This window comes from Meles meles, chromosome 15 (assembly GCF_922984935.1).
Source record: "Meles meles chromosome 15, mMelMel3.1 paternal haplotype, whole genome shotgun sequence".
In the NCBI taxonomy this organism is placed as follows: Eukaryota; Metazoa; Chordata; class Mammalia; order Carnivora; family Mustelidae; genus Meles; species Meles meles.
In genome coordinates this window covers 56,178,709-56,198,017 of record NC_060080.1, presented here as the reverse complement: position 1 = coordinate 56,198,017, position 19,309 = coordinate 56,178,709, and positions in this window count along the sequence as shown.

Sequence of the window (19,309 nt, the reverse complement as noted above, 5' to 3'; positions counted from 1 at the left end):
TAATTCTACCAAAGTCTGCCTAGTTAGCTGTAATATTTTTTATTACTTTACAAAGAATTGCTCCTTTTTTGGGGGGGGGCAAGAATCTGGACTATCGCTAACAGGTGCAACTTCTGCCTTAGAAGAGTAAATTCTAAATAATTCAATCAAGAAATGGGCAGAGGACATGAACAGACATTTTTTTCAAAGAAGACATCCCAATGGCCACCAGACAGATGAAAAAGTGCTCCACATCACTCAGCATCAGGGAAATACAAATCAAAACTTCAATAAGATACCACCTCCCACCAGTCAGAATGGCTAAAAGTGACAAGTCAGGAAACGACAGATGCTGGCAAGGATGCAGAGAAAGGGGAACCCTCCTACACTGTTGGTGGGAATGCAAGCTGGTGCAGCAACTCTGGAAAACAGCATAGAGGTCCCTCAAAAAGTTGAAAATAGAGCTACCCTACCCTATGATCCAGCAATCGCACTACTGGGTATTTACCCTAAAGATACAAATGTAGTGATCTGAAGGGACACGTGCACCCGAATGTTTATAGCAGCAATGTCCACAATAGCCAAACTATGGAAAGAACCTAGATGTCCAACAACAGATGAATGGATAAAGAAGATGTGGTGTATATATATACAATGGAATACTATGTAGCCATCAAAAGAAATGAAATCTTGCCATTTTCAATGATGTGAATGGAATCAGAGGGTATTATGCTGAGCGAAATAAGTCAGTTAGAGAAAGACAATTATCATATGATCTCCCTGATATGAGGAATTTGAGAGGCAAAGTGGGGGACTTGGGGTTAGGGAAGGAAAAAATGAAACAAGATGGGATCGGGAGGGAGACAAACCATAAGAGACTCTTAATCTCACAAAACAAACTGAGGGTTGCTGGGGATAGGGGGATAGGGAGAGGGTTATTGGGTTATGGACACTGGGGAGGGTATGTGCTATGGTGAGTGCTGTGAAGTATGTAAGCCTGATGATTCACAGACCTGTACCCCTCACGCTAATAATACATTATATGTTAATTAAAAAAAAAAAGAAGAAGAGTAAGTTCTTCATAACTGACCCATGCCTTGGCTCCATCTCTGGAGTATCTGAAGAGTTGAAAACTGTCCAAAACCTCTCATTTAGTCTTCTCATTCAATTAATTGATACTGGAGTGCCCTTGCTTTCTTGTAACATTTAGATAAGAACCAAGTTCTATTTAAAACCTGAGCTAGTAGGAGAGATAAAAACTTGAATGATTTCATTATCTTTCTGATCATAAATGTAATTCAAAGTCATGGCAACACATTTCAGAAAATGAAAATATGAACATTAAAATTACCCATCAACAATATAAAATGTTCCATGCTTTTCATTATACACTTAATGATGATATATAAAATGATCAACTTTCTGAAATCCAAACCAAGACTTGGTCTACAATGGTTTGGGCTTTTTTTTTTTGACCAGTCTGTCAAGATACTGATCACCATATTCAAAACAAATTTATGCCTCTGTGACAACAAAAATTTCTGACTCAGTTTGATTAGCCTCTTAGAGGCACAGTTTCCTATTAGAATGATCCAATGCACATGGACTAGATATCCACTGGATGACCCACAAACTTACTGTGTATACATTGATATTACAGAGGTAATGTAAGTATCTTGTGATACCATCCTCTTTCAGAAGTTCTAGAATAGTTTTCTTTATTCCTGAGGAGAGACAATACTATATTCCAATGTAATATCTAGGCCTATTTTATAGCCTAGCCTCACACTACCAATTTATTCAGAGAATCTGCATCAACACATTCCAAATGTAAGCCGTTTGAAGAATGTGAATTTGTTCTGAATCAAGTTCCTGGAGCACATCTCCATGCTATTGAAAACCAGAGAGCTATCCTCTAAGATTCTAAGATTGTTATAGCCACTGAAATTGAATACCTAGCACTACCCAGCAAGCTCACATTATCTCTAGGCCTCAGTGCATCCTTTCCAATTCCTATGACTTCCTCAACAACTATGGTATTCAATGACTACTGCCTCCTACTATAACCTGCATTAGTACTTCAGGTTAACCTTGACTGTGTCAGAGCTGTTTATTAAAAAAAAAAAAAAAAAGATATCAAAGTCCAACAAGGTCTGTGTTGCTTTGGGACAGTTTTGCCTAACAACCACAGGAAGCACTGATCTTTCTTATTATTCCAACATAGAATTCTTCTATTAAAAAAACCTATTACGCCCCAAGGCAGTAATCAGTGCTGATGGTTTTTATTATCTGTGAAGTATGTGGACTTTTATTTTCAGTGAAATAGGTGGGCACTCCTTCAGTGTGTATGTAAATAATTATCTAAAGCAGAGGTCCTTAGAGTACTTTCAGTGCTAAAGCCCTTTCTTTATTCAATTGAAATACCACGTAGAACACTCTGGTTGAAGTAGGACGAAAACACTTCTTTTTGATTATTCTCCTTCCCACCCTAGCCTACCCCTTAACTATAGTATTCCCTGAAGTACCTATGAGAAACTCCAGATCTGGTCTGGAATTTACCAAGGTCAGTTGACTGTCTTGACTCACTTCACAGGTGAATTCTGATGAAATATTTATTATTTATAAGCAAGGCCTCTTCAGGTGGAACAGCAAGTCTAACTGGACCATTATAGTTCATCTGTCTATCCTGGAAAAGTAATGGTTGATACCTAAAATCCATTTGCTGCACCATTGTTCCCACCCATAGTTTTGAATCTCAGATTTTTGCTTTGTTAATAGTATTCTGTCCCCACTTCACTCAAAACATATGCCTGAAATCAGGATGTGATTCTAGTCTGTATTAAAAACCAGTTTCCTCATCCACATTAGCCTGACTTGAATTGGACTAGACTTCTGGTAGCACCAAAGCAGAACTTAAATACATGTAGATTTGGAGAGATTTTACCCTGAGGTTCAACTAGAACATGAGTAATACACTTAAGTCAATACAGAGTAGTGAAATCTGGACACAAACAGTGCAAGCAAAGAAAGTTATTAGGAGTAATTTTTATGAAGTATTTGAAGTCAGTTCCATGGTACCTCATCAAGATTTTTACCCTTTAATTTCAATCCCTTATTGAACTGCAATTTTCAGAACATCTTCTTGGTGCCACTTCATCTACTTTTGATATCAGTTGTCACTCTTTTCAGAAAGTTGCTACTTAGTCACAGATTGTTTCTGCTGACCTGAGACTCACCTTTTTCCAGGACTGACCCAGTACATTCCCCAGCTCTGCACTGACACCACATTGAGCCACCCAAGCATTCAAATCACATCACTGGGGATCATTCTTGTGATTAATGACTAGAAAAATGTTCAGATTTCTACAAAAACTGGTGCTTCTCATTGCAAGCATATTGGTAATACATGAATAAATGATATGAGAAAAAATTATTCTTTGTCTAAGTATACTTTGAAATTAGTTTCCGTATAGTTCGGAAAACAGAAGGCATAGAACACTGTGGGAATATAAAAGAGAAAGGGGGAAATTCTACAAACAGATATTTTAGAAAATCCCCATATGTATGCTTATAAGAATGTCAAAGATATATAGATATACATATACACACAAAATAAACATATATGCATATATATAAATATATATTTATATATATATAAATATATTTTATATATATATATAAAGAATACCCACATATGTATAAATGATGTGCTTCTAGGAATATATATACAAAGTTCCTAACCCTAACCATACCCCTACATGGTTTTTTTATGTTCAACTGCATTTTTTCCACATTAATTTCACTTAGGTATAGCAAGGCAGTAATGTAAAGAAACTAAGTATAAATAGTAATGCCAAACTCTACTGCCCACAAAATAGACATAAAATCAAGGACAGTATGTGCAAATGCTCCAAAGTGGTCGTTTATCTTGAGATATTCTAAAGATGCATCATTCCTTCCAAAACTGCATGATGCAGACAAGTGGAAGCTTGTTTCTTGGTCATTGTACTTAAAACCATTTTTTTAAACATAGGAATTCTTTGCGAGGAAGACATTTTGTCACTCTTGGGTCTTAACCTGAGCATTTGGTGTTTCCCAAATCTTTCTTCTGCAAAGAACACATCCGTCCTTATTTTAAAAAATCACACAGAAGTCATAAACATGTACAAGAGTCATTAAATGGCTTCCTTGCTATTCAGTTTTTAAACACTCCAACTTCCTAAGGAGTCCTCATTTCTCTTTATGTGGTAGGTTACAACACTGGATATACTGGCCCCCTTGAGTTGCTGAATAAAGCCGTGAGTATCACGCTTCGCTATTTCCAAATTACGAAAACCCCTTTTTTTGTTTTGTTTGTGTGGGTTCACACTGCTTAGCTGGACTAAAAAAAAAAAAATCAAAGTAAAACAATTGAAACCATGAAGTCATGAAAACATAACCTCTAACTAAGTTACTATACATCAATTAAGACTTGTTAAAAAAGAGATGGGTTTTTGGTTTACCATAGTTAGGAAATCTGTGAAAAAGTGTTGACTTTTTTTTTTAGGCTTTGTATTTTTGGTGGTTTTTTTTTGCTTTGTATTATAGGCCAAATATAACCCAGAGTACTCCAAGTGTCATTTTAGTAGCCAAAATTCTCAAGCTACTAAACTATTCAGTTTCTCTTCTTTGGGTGATTATTTTCACTCATAAGAGCAAGATCGTCTACCCTGGAAAGATTACATACTTTTTGTAACACTACATCAAAAACTAATTATGTACTGTATGGTGACTAAACATAATAAAAAAAATTTTTTTTAAAAGAATTACATCACAAAATATCATCTTATGTCTCTCTTTCAAGAATTATGATTCTCAACATTTATTCAACAAATGTTTCTTGAGCACCTATGAGGTGCCAGTAGAGATATGAGGATGAGCAGAGCACGAACTTGCTCTCCAGAAACTTAGTCAGCTGATAAACAGACATGCACAAGGAAGAGTTACAGTACAAAGCCAACGGAATGTATAGGAGATCCTGGGGATATGGGGGAAGGAAGATCTAAACAAATGCGAGGTTTGATAGCACTGTGGCAATAGGTAGTTAAGAAGAGGCAATTATTCTCAAAACAAACTTTCTCAATTCTAGGTTTGAATTTTGAATCTGATATTTAACAGAATTGTAACATGTGTAAGTTACTTTTCTCAGCCTCTAAGTCCCTTAATTAAAAAGGCACTGATAATGTTGTCTTTCTCATGCAGTTATTGTTAGGACAAAATGACAAAATCCAAGATATAAAGTGTCTGGAATATAGCAAATTCTCAATAAATGTATGTTATTACAAACCTGAAAAGATAATTAGTTCACCAGGCAACAGAAGTGACGGTTATCAAATGGTGCTTTCTTAGAATACATGGAATGGAATCTTTCCCCAAAATCTTTTTTCCATAATCTCTCCATGGAAATTAAGGCAATAATACATTTTATTGGAATTAAATACTTCCAAAGGCTCTCCTCCATGTCTGTTCACAATAGCTTGAGTAGATGCTGAGGGCATGTTGCTGTTGGGGTGGGGATATTTCACCAAGTTATTGAAAACAACTTATGGAATATTATGAACAAATCTACATAAGAAGAATTAAAACAACGATTTGGGAAACAAAACTAAAACTAAAGGTCTCAAGGTGACCTGGTTCTATATTGTGTGCCAACACGGTAGAAATATCTATTGAAAAGAAAATGTAGCCTTTTTTGAAGAGAGTGCAGCAACATGATTTCAAAACTCTCATGAAAGCTTATACTTTTTTATAATTTTTGACCCAGTAATTTCTCTTTGCAACCTATTTTAAGCAAATAACTCGAAATGTAGAAAAGGATTTAGGTGAAAAGATGTTCATCACAGCATCATTTATAATGGAAAAGTGTTATTGGAGTAACAAAGTCAATTGTGGTCTAAGAGGTTTTTAATTACATAGGAAAATGCTCACATTAAAATGCAAAATGAAGAAAGCACAGTAATATGTCAACTACATGAAAATCCATAAAAGAAAGACTGGAAGGAAATAAATCAAAATGATGACAATGATTTCCTCTGCCTGGTGGGAAGGAAGGCCATCTTTCCTTATTATTTTTTCTTTCTTGTACTTTCAACATAGGTGTAAAGAACATACACGGCTCGTAGCATTAGGCAAATAAATAATTAAATGGCCAAAAAGGGGAAAAATGCAGTGTAATTGTATGATATTCCTCAGTGGAGAATTTTTCAAGGAAAGAATGTTAGGTGAGGTTTCTTTTTGGCCATCCACCTCTATCCATCAAACTGTCATTTGTGGCCTTATACATCCTTTCTTTGCTCTGAGTCATGTAAAGTCATTTGCTTTCCTGACAATACATCCACTGTGTGGTGCCATCTTTTTTACATTTACTCATATCCACGGCTGCCCTGGGAGGCTCTGAAAAATCTGTCCCCTGGGCATAGAATGCCTTTTCCAGCAGAGACTTGAGATAGGAACCAATAATTGGCCAGAGTCTTTACTGGGAAAATGATGCTCCCTTTCTTTGTAGCTGTGAATAAACTCTTACTCAATTTGATGGCCAAAAATTATTCTTGTATTTCCTTTTTCTTTCTGTCATAGTTAATAAGTCTTTTCCTTGGCCATGTTTGAATTTTATGCATAAATGCATAGATGCTAAAACTCAGCCTTCAGCCTTCAGGAAACTCCATATGTCAGCTTTCTGTTTCAATCCTATACGTAGTTCAGGTAAATGTGTTGTCAAACTGCACGGGGCCTGAAGAATGATCACTGCATTGTTCGGTTTTCCTTTGTTTTCTTTTCTTTTTATGCTAATAAACCTGCACTGACTGTCGGCTATTACAGTCACAAAGTAAAGTGAGATGGCAAAAGTAATTAAAAACGTAAAACCAAAGTATAACTGGGGTTGCAAAGTAGAGAACACAGTTCATAACTTCAAGGTACTTATGGTCTATAGTTGCACTGTCCAATATGGTAGCCATAGGCAACACGTGGCTATTAAGCATTTGAAGTATAGCCACTATAAATTGAGATGTGCTGTAAGTGTAAAATACATACCCAATTTCAAAGACAAAAAAAAAAAAAGGAAAGAAAGAAAGGAAAAGAATGTGAAATATCTCAATAATTTTGCTTGTTAATAATACATTAAAATGTCAAATTTTAGATAGATTAAATAAAATACACTATTAAGATTAATTTCACATTTTTCTTTTTTAAATGTGGCCTTAGAAAATTTTAAATTACACATGTTAATTACATTTGTAGCTCATATTATATTTCTACATAAATTTTCATTCACATGAAAATTAAATGACCAGACAAAACAAATAATAGTATTCAAAATCAAAGCTGAAAAAAATGCTAAAAGGCATATACATAGACTAATTAAAAAAAATAGCAATAGGACTATAAATACTGTTAGTTCAGAAAGAAAAGAGATGGCCACACACAAGGTAAAGACAGGCCTTGGAAAACATGTCCAGAAATTCACCATGGTCCTTCAACTTAATGGTCCAATCAGCTCTAGTGATTGTTTGATCTTAGTTCCTCCAGTTATATTTTAGTCTAATTCCTAACTTTTTAAACAGTAATTCAATGTCTTGGACTTCTATTCTACACTATGATGCTGTCTGTCTGACTCACTTCTAAATTGAAGTGCATATATAAAAAAAATTGAATCACTTCAATGATTTTAAATCACTCTTCAATGTGCAAAGCAATTTAAAATTACTGGAGTGCTTCCAATTTTTATTAGTCCTTGAATTTGGAAGTGATCTAGCCTTTTCTGGGCATGTGCAATGCACTGTGACTTAAAATTATTGAGCTCTCATGCCCCCCCACCCCTTATTTTTAAGAAGCTGATTCCACTTTGCAATGGAAACCATCAGGAATGTATGGCATGGAAATGGTATGGATAACAAAAAACACAGGGGGAAAATAGCTTCCATTTAATAATGAGAACTATACTTTGTAATTAGATAGTGTCTTGCCCAAGGATCTCTAAGTGCTTCATAAACATTAGCTCATTCATCATGAAGACATCTTACAGGGGGGCATATTTCCAGCGTGGGAGGACAGAGGTAGGGATGGGTAAAGCCATTTAGATTGGCTTCAAACACTGAATTGGGTCATTTGAATTATGCCTACAACATTTATTTTTGGTGCCTTTTTTTTTTTTTTTTTTTTTTTTGCAGGGAGAAGGAGGTAATGTTACACTGTCTGATCCATTTGCAAATGTCATTAAAAAATTAACTTGGCAACTGCAGAATCTACTAAATAAATTGCTTATCCCAAATAAACTCCAGGAGCAAACATAAAGTGATTGGTTTTCTAATTTAATTATTTGAGTTAAACTTTGGAGGAATATACATAAACCTTTCCACCATTTTCTTTCAAGTTAATTTTTCCTCTTTAACACATAATCCATCGAACTTAAAACATTTACCTATAGGATGATTAATCTGAGAATTTTCAAATCACAGACTTTCCCTCTGCTCTTGTAATATGAGGAGTTTTCATCAATATAGGGGTCTAGTAAAACCTTCACTGTAGAAGTGACTGAGTTCAGGACCAAGAATAAGAAATTCTGTTTTTAAACTTAGATTAAGAAATAGTCATCTGTTTGTTTTTTTATTGTTACGCAACAGATTACTGAGACTATAATAGGAGCTCCTTGCTCAGCAGTGAAAATAATAGAGAATCTAACGAAATGGAAGTTGCCATCAGTCAGGCTTATTTGGGAGGGAAAATTTCAAGTGAGCTGAGTATATGATAACACACTTGAAATCTAAGTAACAGTCCCTATAAAACACTAGGCACTATGATGAAAAGGCTCACTCACCTACCAAGATCTAGCTCACTAGTAATAGGTCTGACACAGTAATAATAAGACTTATCCAGTAGCATTGATTGAGTCCTTGACAAAAGCCATTTGTTCCCTATCTGTTACAGACAAACAACCATGACAACAAATACTGAGAGTGAGAAAAGACATGCTTAAGGTTTTACTCCTAGAAAAGGCTAAAAGAAATAAAAAATATGTCAAAAGAACTGACCTCCATAGAAATAACAGAATAATTGCCCACAACTTCTTCTCTTGGATGACTGGGAAAACATACAAAAATCACATTTATGAGTATAAACTGTTAAGTTTCAACTTAGGCAAAGAATCTCTGTTCATCCTTCTAAATTTACAGAGGCAAGGTCTTGTAGAAATCCAGGACCACGTCGTCGCAAATGGCAAGATTTCATTTCTTTTGATGGCTGCATAGTATTCCATTGTGTATATATACCACATCTTCTTGATCCGGATGGAACTAGAGCGTATCATGCTTAGTGAAATAAGTCAATCGGAGAAAGACAACTATCATATGATCTCCCTGATATGAGGACATGGAGAAGCAACATGGGGGGGTAGGGGGATAGGAGAAGAATAAATGAAACAAGATGGGATTGGGAGGGAGACAAACCATAAATGACTCTTAATCTCACAAAACAAACTGGGGGTTGCTGGGGGGAGGTGGGATTGGGAGAGGGGGAGCGGGCTATGGACATTGGGGAGGGGAGGCGAACCATAAGAGACTATGGACTCTGAAAAACAACCTGAGGGTTTTGAAGGGTCAGGGGTGGGAGGTTGGGGGAACAGGTGGTGGGTGATGGGGAGGGCACGTTTTGCATGGAGCACTGGGTGTTGTGCAAAAAGAATGAATACTGTTACGCTGAAAAAATTAATAAAAAGGGGAAAAAAAAAAAAAAAAAAAAAAAAAAAAAAAAAAAAAAAAAAAGAAAGAAATCCAGGACCATACCTCTCTCACCCAATTCAATAATATCTTAGCAAAGGTGATATTCAAGCAAAACCTAACATGAAATATGAGTGTGTTGTTGTTGGAGTTTTTTTTTTTTTAATCCCATTTTGAACAGTATGACCTATAGGCGGAAATAGAATTTACAGTAATGCTGAGGATTAAAAGGAATGAGCCTCTTGTTTAGAAAATTAGCTAATCAATATGCCAAGCTTATTTTTAAAAATGCTTTAATTTTTTAAAATACAGCATGTCCGCTCCAGCTTCCTGTATTTGACTCTGATAATAAAACTTTCAGTATGACTAATGCAGTTTAGCTAAACAAATTAGAGAACTGCATGGTTTATGCTGAGGAGAACGTTTCCATTAGCCATTGTGATGCTCTCTGCCAGGTCAGCGAGTAATGACTGTTGTACCAGGCCAGGCAAGTGAGGCTTACAGTCCCTGATGGAGAGACAGGAAGCAGTGGGTGAGGAGTAGAGGGAGGGCCATGGTTTCTCCAAAGGGAGACTATGAAGTGCTTCAGGAAGAGCGAGGAAAGGAACAGTGATAAGAACCCCCTCTATTTTGTTGCTTGCAAAGCTCCTCTCATTCGTAATTGTTAGTGGGACATAAGTTGAGTGCCAAATGACACCAGCAGAAACAACTGAGGGAGACCGACTTCTCCACTCTCCCTCTTGATCTCTGTAGGCCCCAGACTACATGTTATGGGGTATGTTGTGAATTGAACTTGTACACTCTCCCCCACCAAAATGATGCTGAACTCCGAAGCCCTCGTGTCTATTAATATGAACTTAAATTTGACTCTTGAACAACACAGGGGTTAGGGAAACCAACACCTTATGATACAGTAAAAAATTCCCATATAACTTTGACACTCCCCCCAAACTTAACTACTCATAAAGAGGAAGACTCACCAATAACATAAACAATTGACACATATTTTGTATGTTATGTGTATTATAGACTATATGCTTACAGTAAAGTAAGCCACAGAAAAGAAAATATTAAGAAAGTCATAACGAAGAGAAAGTACATTTACAGTGCTGCACTGTATTTATTGAAAAAACTCTTGTGTATAAGCAGACCCACACAGTTCAAACCTGTGTTATACCAGGGTCAACTGTATTTGGAAGTAAAGTTATTGCAGATGTAATTAGTTAAGATAAGGTCATACTGGAATAGGGTGGGCCCTTAATCTAATATGACTGGTGTCCTTATAAGGAGAGGGAAGATGATGTAAAGATAGACACAGGGAAGATCATGTGAAAGCAGAGGCAGAGATTAGAATGATGTAACTACAAGATAAGAAGTGCCAAGAATTGCTGGCCACCACAAAATTCTACAAAAAGATAAGGAAGGAGTCTACCTAAAGGCTTTGGAGGCATCATGGATTTACTCACACCCTGATTTTGGACTTCTAGCCTCCAGCACTGTGAGCGAAGTTATCTCTTCTGTATGAAGTCACAGAGTGTGTAGTAGTTTGTTATAGCAGCCCTAAAAGGTTATGAGGAGTTACAGAATTTTCTGGAAGTTACCTGGTGTCAGTGAGGCTGAGTATGAGTAGCTGTGACTGAGCTAGAGAAGACACCTGAGTTTTAGTTATGAGTTTTCCAACAACTAGCTCTCTAACACTAGTCTGATCAGTTCCCTTCCCCAGCTTCTGTAAAATGTCATTTCTATTGTCCCTTTCAGTCCTCTTGTTTAAGAGGACTCTAATGAGTTACTAACTACAATAGAACACATTTGGGGAGGAGCAAGGCTGGGAGTAGGGGAAATCAGGTCAAGGTCTTCTTATCTTCATGTCAAAGGGGCAGATTAGAAGTATGAGGGGAGAAGAAGTTTGATGTGGCTGCTTGCTGCTTATTTCATCTCCATCTCTTGAGATCTATGGATAAGTGGATCGTGGATCCACTGTTCCACATCAGCCCCTGTCGCTAAGCACACAGTCTGCATTCAAGAAATGCTCATTGATAAACAACTCAGAACAGTCTTGCACTCATCCTCTCAATGTCTCTGAAAGGTTTTCCACAGAAGAGGCAGAAAATCTCAACTAAAGGATGTAAAGGAATTTTTCAGAGGTCCACCAGAAAAATAGTGACTACAGAGATAAAAAAACATAATCGTAGGGAAGAACTGCAAAAACCTGGGCATATCACAAAAAGAGATTTTTGTTACCTTTTATTTATAGACTTCAATATAGTTCCTTGAAGAGAATTTTGTTAGACACAATGTTCTGGTATGAAACCGTATCATTCATAGCAAGTCACATTTTGATTATAATTTTGATTAGAAAAATCTAGGGTCCCTCAGTAGGTCTAATTCTTCTCAAACTTAATCTAACATTAACAAGCTCATTTATAGGACAGTTATAATATATTCATTTTGTAAACTTTTCCAGTTTCCCATAATCGAGGGTATGCTAGTCCCCAGTGTTATTTTGTCAAGATTCCCTGTCCTTCTCCAATATGAAGCCAGAAAAAGTATCTGCCCCCCTTCCAGTCTCACACATTTAGAGACCCACAGTGTCTCCCAGTTTCTCTGGATGAAAAGAAAACTGACAAGAACTTGTGTTCCTTTGCTGAGTCAGGACGACTCTAAGCTTACCAGTTTGGCACACTACATTTTAGCAAGGGAAGACTAAGCTTAAAGGTACACTTTCTGGTTAAGAGTTTTGGATGTTATTTTAAAGTTTGTGATTGTGGCTATCCTGATAGCTTCATGGAGCTATAGATAGGCTGAGACAAAATTTGGCCAAGAAAAAGGAGAGTTAGCGAGTTCCAGAAAGTGTGCCAGTCTGCCAACAAGTCCAGCTCATCTCCTAGTTGACAAATGCAGCTTAAATGGATAGTAAAGTTCAGCCGTTTCAGCTTCACTTTAGAGAGGAAAACTATAGATTCAGAGAAGTTATTACTTGCTCAAGAACACACATTTAATAAATTGTTTAGCTTTGGACTGTTCTGCATATTTTTTATTGTTACAATCTTTATTTGTTCTTTTCCACCTTAATATTGTAGAAATCCTGTCCTGTCCATTATATGTCCAAATATTTAGAAATCCTGAGATCCTGTCCATTATAAACATGAAGCAATTTTCCCCACATGTATAAAAGTGAGACATGTAACAGGATTTCTTTAGCTTCTTGCTGAATAAATGAATAAAAGAATAAATAATTAAGGTAGAGAAAGGTAACTTTTACTACTAATTGCAAATTCATCACTAGCTACAACTTTTTAATATTTCTAATATTTCTAATTCTTCATTCTTACATTTGACCCTATCTTACATTTCATCCCATTCACTAAAATTTCATCCGCCTCAGATCATCACATTTCAATGAAATATTCTGTCCCTGTAATTTAAATTGCTATCTTATGAGATGGAAATAAGATTTTCTTTTTGCTATTGTTCAAATAGCCCCCAAGGCCCTAAATTAATTTATCATCTTCTTTGCAGATACCTGGCATTGTTTTTGTTCTTAAGACATTATTGTAGCATTCACTTTAAAAATGGTACTGATAAATCACATCTGCTTAGGTTCTTCCTTCCCACCTCTACTAGGAGCATTTTTCCTCTTTGGAATTCTGATGTTGTAAGATGCTATAATACTCCACACTTCAATAAGGGGAAAAAAATCAGGTAGAAGTAAGTGCTAACACTGATTGATCTTCAAAAGTTATGATAGAGTGTGGTTAACAACTACACTGTTCATTTTATTTGGATTTTAAGAAATAAATCAACTTTATTGATTTTTTTCTACCTATATAATATAAACTGTCTACACTATGAAGATTTTTCTAGAATATGTAAAAATAGCATAGTCTTAAAAACAATAAAGAAACTATCTTTATTAGTTATGATTTATTTATTCGGGTTTCTTTTTAAGTGAGAATATTTACACTAAAGGAAAAGTTTCCATCATTATCTTTCAGTTACCAAAATCGATAACCATTGCCAGCTACCGAGCACATTATACAATTAAGTGCCAATACAGTTCTCCAAAGGTTCTAATGTCATTTGTAAAAGTTCCGAGAGAGTCAGAGGCAGCAAATAAACTTTTGAAAGAAGGAACTCCTAAAGGAAGACTCATGAGACAATAATAGAACCTAACCACCTCCAAAGAAACAAGTACAAAGGGAAAAACATTTTTTATGAAATTGAAAAAAATACATTGTTTTACAGTTGGCATTTTGAGTACATAAACTCACTAAAAGAATTATTTAAAATTGTTAAAGTAGACAATTTAGGTGATACAAATAAATTTTGTTTAATACTTCATGAAGCATCATCTCCAGAAAACTGCAAAAGGGGACAGAAGGCAGAAAGGTTTTATAGGATAAAGAATAAGGAAGAGAAACAGAAAACGGTCTGAATGGCTGGCGCTACACAGTCAACCTTGTTTGGTGTGAGAAGGAACAAGGAAGTATTAGAGTCCAGAGCTGGTGGGGCATTTAGGATTGGCTGACTAGATACACTATGTTTCTGATCAAGCAGAGTATTTGCAAAGACACAAAACGAAACTAAGTGTTGTTTTGCCAACACGCCACCCTGGGCAGAGGTGGCCCCCGTTAGAACCTAGAAATATTTTTGAAAGTATAAATGAAATGTGTTTGCACTATCTCATAATCTTCATAATGTAGACTGTAAAGAAGGGGTTGCTAATATATTTGGTGTGTTAAGTTTGAAGATAACTTATAAACTAAACAAATGTTTGAAAATATGCTTGCATTAAAAAATAGCGTAACTAACAAGCAATCCATAAAAGAACAGAGACCTAAAGAACCTGTAGTAGGACTACCCAGGTAGCTAAGTCAGTTAAGCAGCCAACTCCTTTTTTCTTTTTTTCTTTCTTTCTTTCTTTTTTTGTTTCTCTTTTTAAATATTTTATTTATTTATTTATTTGAGAGAGAGAGAGAGAATGCAAGAGAGAGAAAGAGTTAGCATGAGTGGAGTGAGGGGTAGAGGAAGAAGCAGACTCCCTGTTAAGCAGGGAGTTGATGCAAGGTTCGATCCCAGGACTCCGGGATCATGAGCCAAAGGCAGACTTTAACCAACTGAGCCACCCAGGCGCTCCCAGCAGCCAACTCTTGATTTTGGCTCAGGTCATGATCTCTGGGTCCTGGAATCAAGCCCTGTGTAGGCCTTCCCACTCTGCAAGGAGTCTGCTTGAGGGTTCTCTCTCTTCCACTTCTTCTGCTCCTCCCCCTGCTCATGCACACATGCACACTTTCTCTCTCTCTCTCTCTCAAATAAATAAAACTTAAAGAAAAACTGTAGTAAAAATTTATGAAGCAGAATAGGTCTAGTTGCTTTAATCAGCCTATAGGAAAATTTTATCCCTCTTTCTAACCAGAGTCAAGTAATACTAGGACTTGGCCATTGTCCATAGTTATTGATGTATAGAAACCCAATCTAGAATACTCTAGGAACTCAGATTCATCAAATAATATTCACATTTCTCTTGCATGTGATTCTTGAAGTGAACCATGAGTTCTCTCAGGGAGAACACATTTCACATTTCCACCTAGAGGAACTAGGAAAACATACTTTGGAGAGACATTATTCATCTCAGAGGTTTCTCTTCAAAAGCAATTCTTTAAGTAACCATAAGTTAACTATGGTTATTCTCTGAAGAATTTCAAAGGTTCCTTCCTGGATCCCTGCAATAGCAAAGAAATGTAAAAATTTGTTTAAAACTTATATCAGTCCAGTATTTTTCTGATGTTAAAATAAATTTCGGTGATTCTTCTGTTGTATAATTACTATGAGCAATTGCTCTAGTACTTTTATATGCCATAAGATGTATTATAATTATACCCAAAATTGAGCTTCAATTCTATAAATGCCAATTTTATATTTAAAATCAAATAATGTATTATTTTTATGGATCATATGGCATGGTTTTTGCTGTCCCTGAGGATTTTATGGAACCAAAATGATCTTTCTCTCTCTCTCAAGTGTGTGTAGTATGATATTAACTAGCTTAACTAATAAAACAGAATGTTGTGAGATGTTCCTTGAGGTTCACTGAAAGAGTTCCTTGGATAGAGGAAATGGACTCCGTGCCAGGACCCTAAGCTTACATCTTTCACAAATGACTTATAAAAACACCAACATAAAATAAAACTGTGGATGTTGGCAGCACTTATAGGAGTTATCTTAATTAAGACATAGAGTACCAAGAAGCGTTAATATTATTGGAAAGTAAAAGCTCTCATGCCAATAGCAAGACCACTCTGAGTACACTGGTAGGTCAGCACTGTAATTAAGAAAATTGCCTCTAGCGTGTGTGTTTGATAACACTATTATCTTTTCTTTTTTCTTTTAACAAGAGTAAACTACTTGGAGATGTCTCCATTTATTCTTCTTGCTCGCAATAACCCCTGATCCCACCAAGGCCATGCTAGGTTAGCATTTAAGTGACTAAATGAGTTACTTTACTATCAGTTCACCCTGAAGTCTTTTACATATTTTTCTTGACCTTTAACCCACAGACCATTTTTTTATACTAACTTATTGATACTTTTGTCTTTGTGTTTTATCTAAGTCACAGACCATTATTTTTATAGCTATTATTAATTGAGTAACTACACGCAGACTAAGATGGTTGGTGAAAGAGCTGAAGAGTTGAAAGAAACGGACACCAGCTCTCGTCTTTCTCTGATTACATCAAAACCATCTTAAGCTATTGCTCACAGTGTCCTGTGGCAGTGTCATTAGATATTAACTGAGATTTTAGTGGGATACCCCATTCAGGAAAAGAAAAGAATCCAACTACAAAACAAGGAGACCACATAAATGAAACATCTAGAACTCTATAAATTTAATAAATTATCACTATTCAAGTATGAAATTAGATGAATCAATACGTGGTTAGAATAAAAATACTCCATCCTGCTCCACTAAAGAGAAGACTTGCTGGTAACACTGAGAATCTCAATGTCAAGAGACATAAGCTAAAATGATATAGATAGCTACAAAGTTTTGCTACACAGCTTTTAAGTGCAGGCTCTCATAGGAAAGGCCACATTGGTCTGCGGTGATCCTTTATACGGAACACCATTGTCGGTGGTTGCTCTATAATTTTGAAGTCATTACCAGCTTTGGACCCACATGGTTTAATTGTCTCTCTCTGGCAGGAAATGACTATAACTGAATTCACTGACTTAATTTACACTATAGGAAAGGCATCTAGTAAACATGGCAGTGATAGCACCTTTGAACCCTGTAAGCTTCTAATATGATTAAAAAGGTGACCGGTATGTTAAATTTTGATAAGGTAAAAGTACATTCCAACTGCAAAGCCTACAGTGGGAAGAATAAAATTGATGCAGAAGGATGTATGGTACTGATAAGAAACTGTAGTTAAAATTGGCACACTAACTTTCATTCAGAAATGTTGTTATGCCATAAAACAAACTAAGAATAATTATCTTTGGGACTGGCCACAGGAGGAAGAAAACAAAATACCATATACCACACTCTGAGAATGAGATCTCCTGAATAGAACCAATAGCTCCTAAATGTATTTCTTTTTCTAACATTTTTAAGACTCTAGCAATGTAATGTGCCCTAATTCCTCCCATAATTCAAATATAGACATGCAATGAAAATATATTTATGTATGGTTGTACAATCACTGTAATATTCTTTAAAAACTTATAGATAATAATTCATCCAGAGTAGTCTGGTTATATTCCCTAAAACCTTAGAAAATGAACAAAATTGGCTCTCATGATAGCATCTAGTTATCTAATTGTGCTTTGTTTCTAAAATGTTTTTCTTGGAAAATATTTTAAAATATGAAATATTTAACTTAATTTGAAGTTTACATCTATTTACAGCAAGAAAACCACTTACTTGTGGAGCATAAGGAATAACACAGAGGACACTGGGAGATAAGAAGAGAAGTGAGTTGGGGGAAATTGGAGGGGGAGACAAACCACGACAGACTATGGACTCTGAGAAACAAACTGAGGATTTTGGAGGGGAGGGGAGTAGGTGTTGGGTGAACCTGGTGGTGGGTATTAAGGAGGGCACATATTGCATGGAGCACTGGGTGTGGTGCATAAACAATGAATTCCAGAACACTGAAAAGAAAATAAAATGAAAAATAAATAAATAAATAATAAATAGACAACCACTAAGTATGAGTATCCCAATAATATGCTCTTTCCGATTTTCAGTCTTCATCAACAATTAATTTCGAATGAAGAGAGACATTACCATTCAATGACCACCCTTTTTCTGTTCATGACAATAGCTTTTCATATTTGTCAAATCTCTCAACCAGCAAAACCTACTAATGGACATCTCCATGTTCTAATTCTGGATAGCTGCTGTGGTATATAAATATATATTTTAAATCTCAAAGAGCTTTCTTCTAGTGAGAAAAGAGAGTGTTTTCTTGACTCCTTTTCATTGTTAAGTAGAAATATGGGTAAATAAGTAAAGGTAGTTATCTTTCGGAAACTGCTAATTGAGTTAAGTTCAAGCAAAATACAAAAATTCAACTTCGTTGATTATAGAACTCTGAACAATCAGCTGTAATTCTTGTTTGGCTTGGTTGGCCTCACTCAGAGGCAACTTCAACCTGTTCACTGATTATCTTCTCCACATTCACTCAAACCGGTAACTATTATTGGGTATCCACATATACTATCTCTATATATGTAAGAGATTATATTCATTCATATGTATATGAGATTTCATATATGATATATATTCATATATATGAGATGTGTGTATATCATATATATCACACATATATATACACGTATGTACATATATTTAGTCTGATATAACATATATATGAATAGGCACTTCAGGAGACCATCTGTTGTCTAGTAAGAAAAGGTAAACCAACAATGAAAATACTGGAATAAACTTTTCAACATATGAACTGGAGGGTATTATGCTAAGCAAAATAAGTCAATCAGAGAAAGACAATGATCATATGATCTCACTAATGTACGAATCTGAGAAACAAAACAGAGGTTTATAGGGGAAGGGAGGGAAAAAATGAAACAAGATGGGACTGGGGGAGGAGACAAACCACAAGAGACTCTTAATCTCAGAAAACAAACTGAGGGCTGCTGGAGGGGAGGGAATGGGAAGGATGGGGTGACTGGTGATGGACATTGGGGAGGACATGTCCTATGGTGAGTAAGATGATGTGTAAGATGATGAATCACAGACCTGTACTCCTGAAACAAATAATACATTATATATTAATTTAAAAAAAAAACTTTTCAGCATGACTGTTTTAGAACTAGTACCATAAGACCAGGTTGGAAAGTGAAGACAAACAAACAAACAAAAAAAATAGTCTTTTCTTTTAAGAAAGCAAATATCCACAACAAAGAAATTCTCTTTTAAAATCTTTTGTAGCTTTTGCCAAAATATTTGAAAAATAGGATTTATGAGAAATATTTATAAGAACTAAGGCTATTTTGCTGAAAAGCAGCATCATGATGATGATGATACCTTTTTAAAATTCTAAACAAAAAAAATTT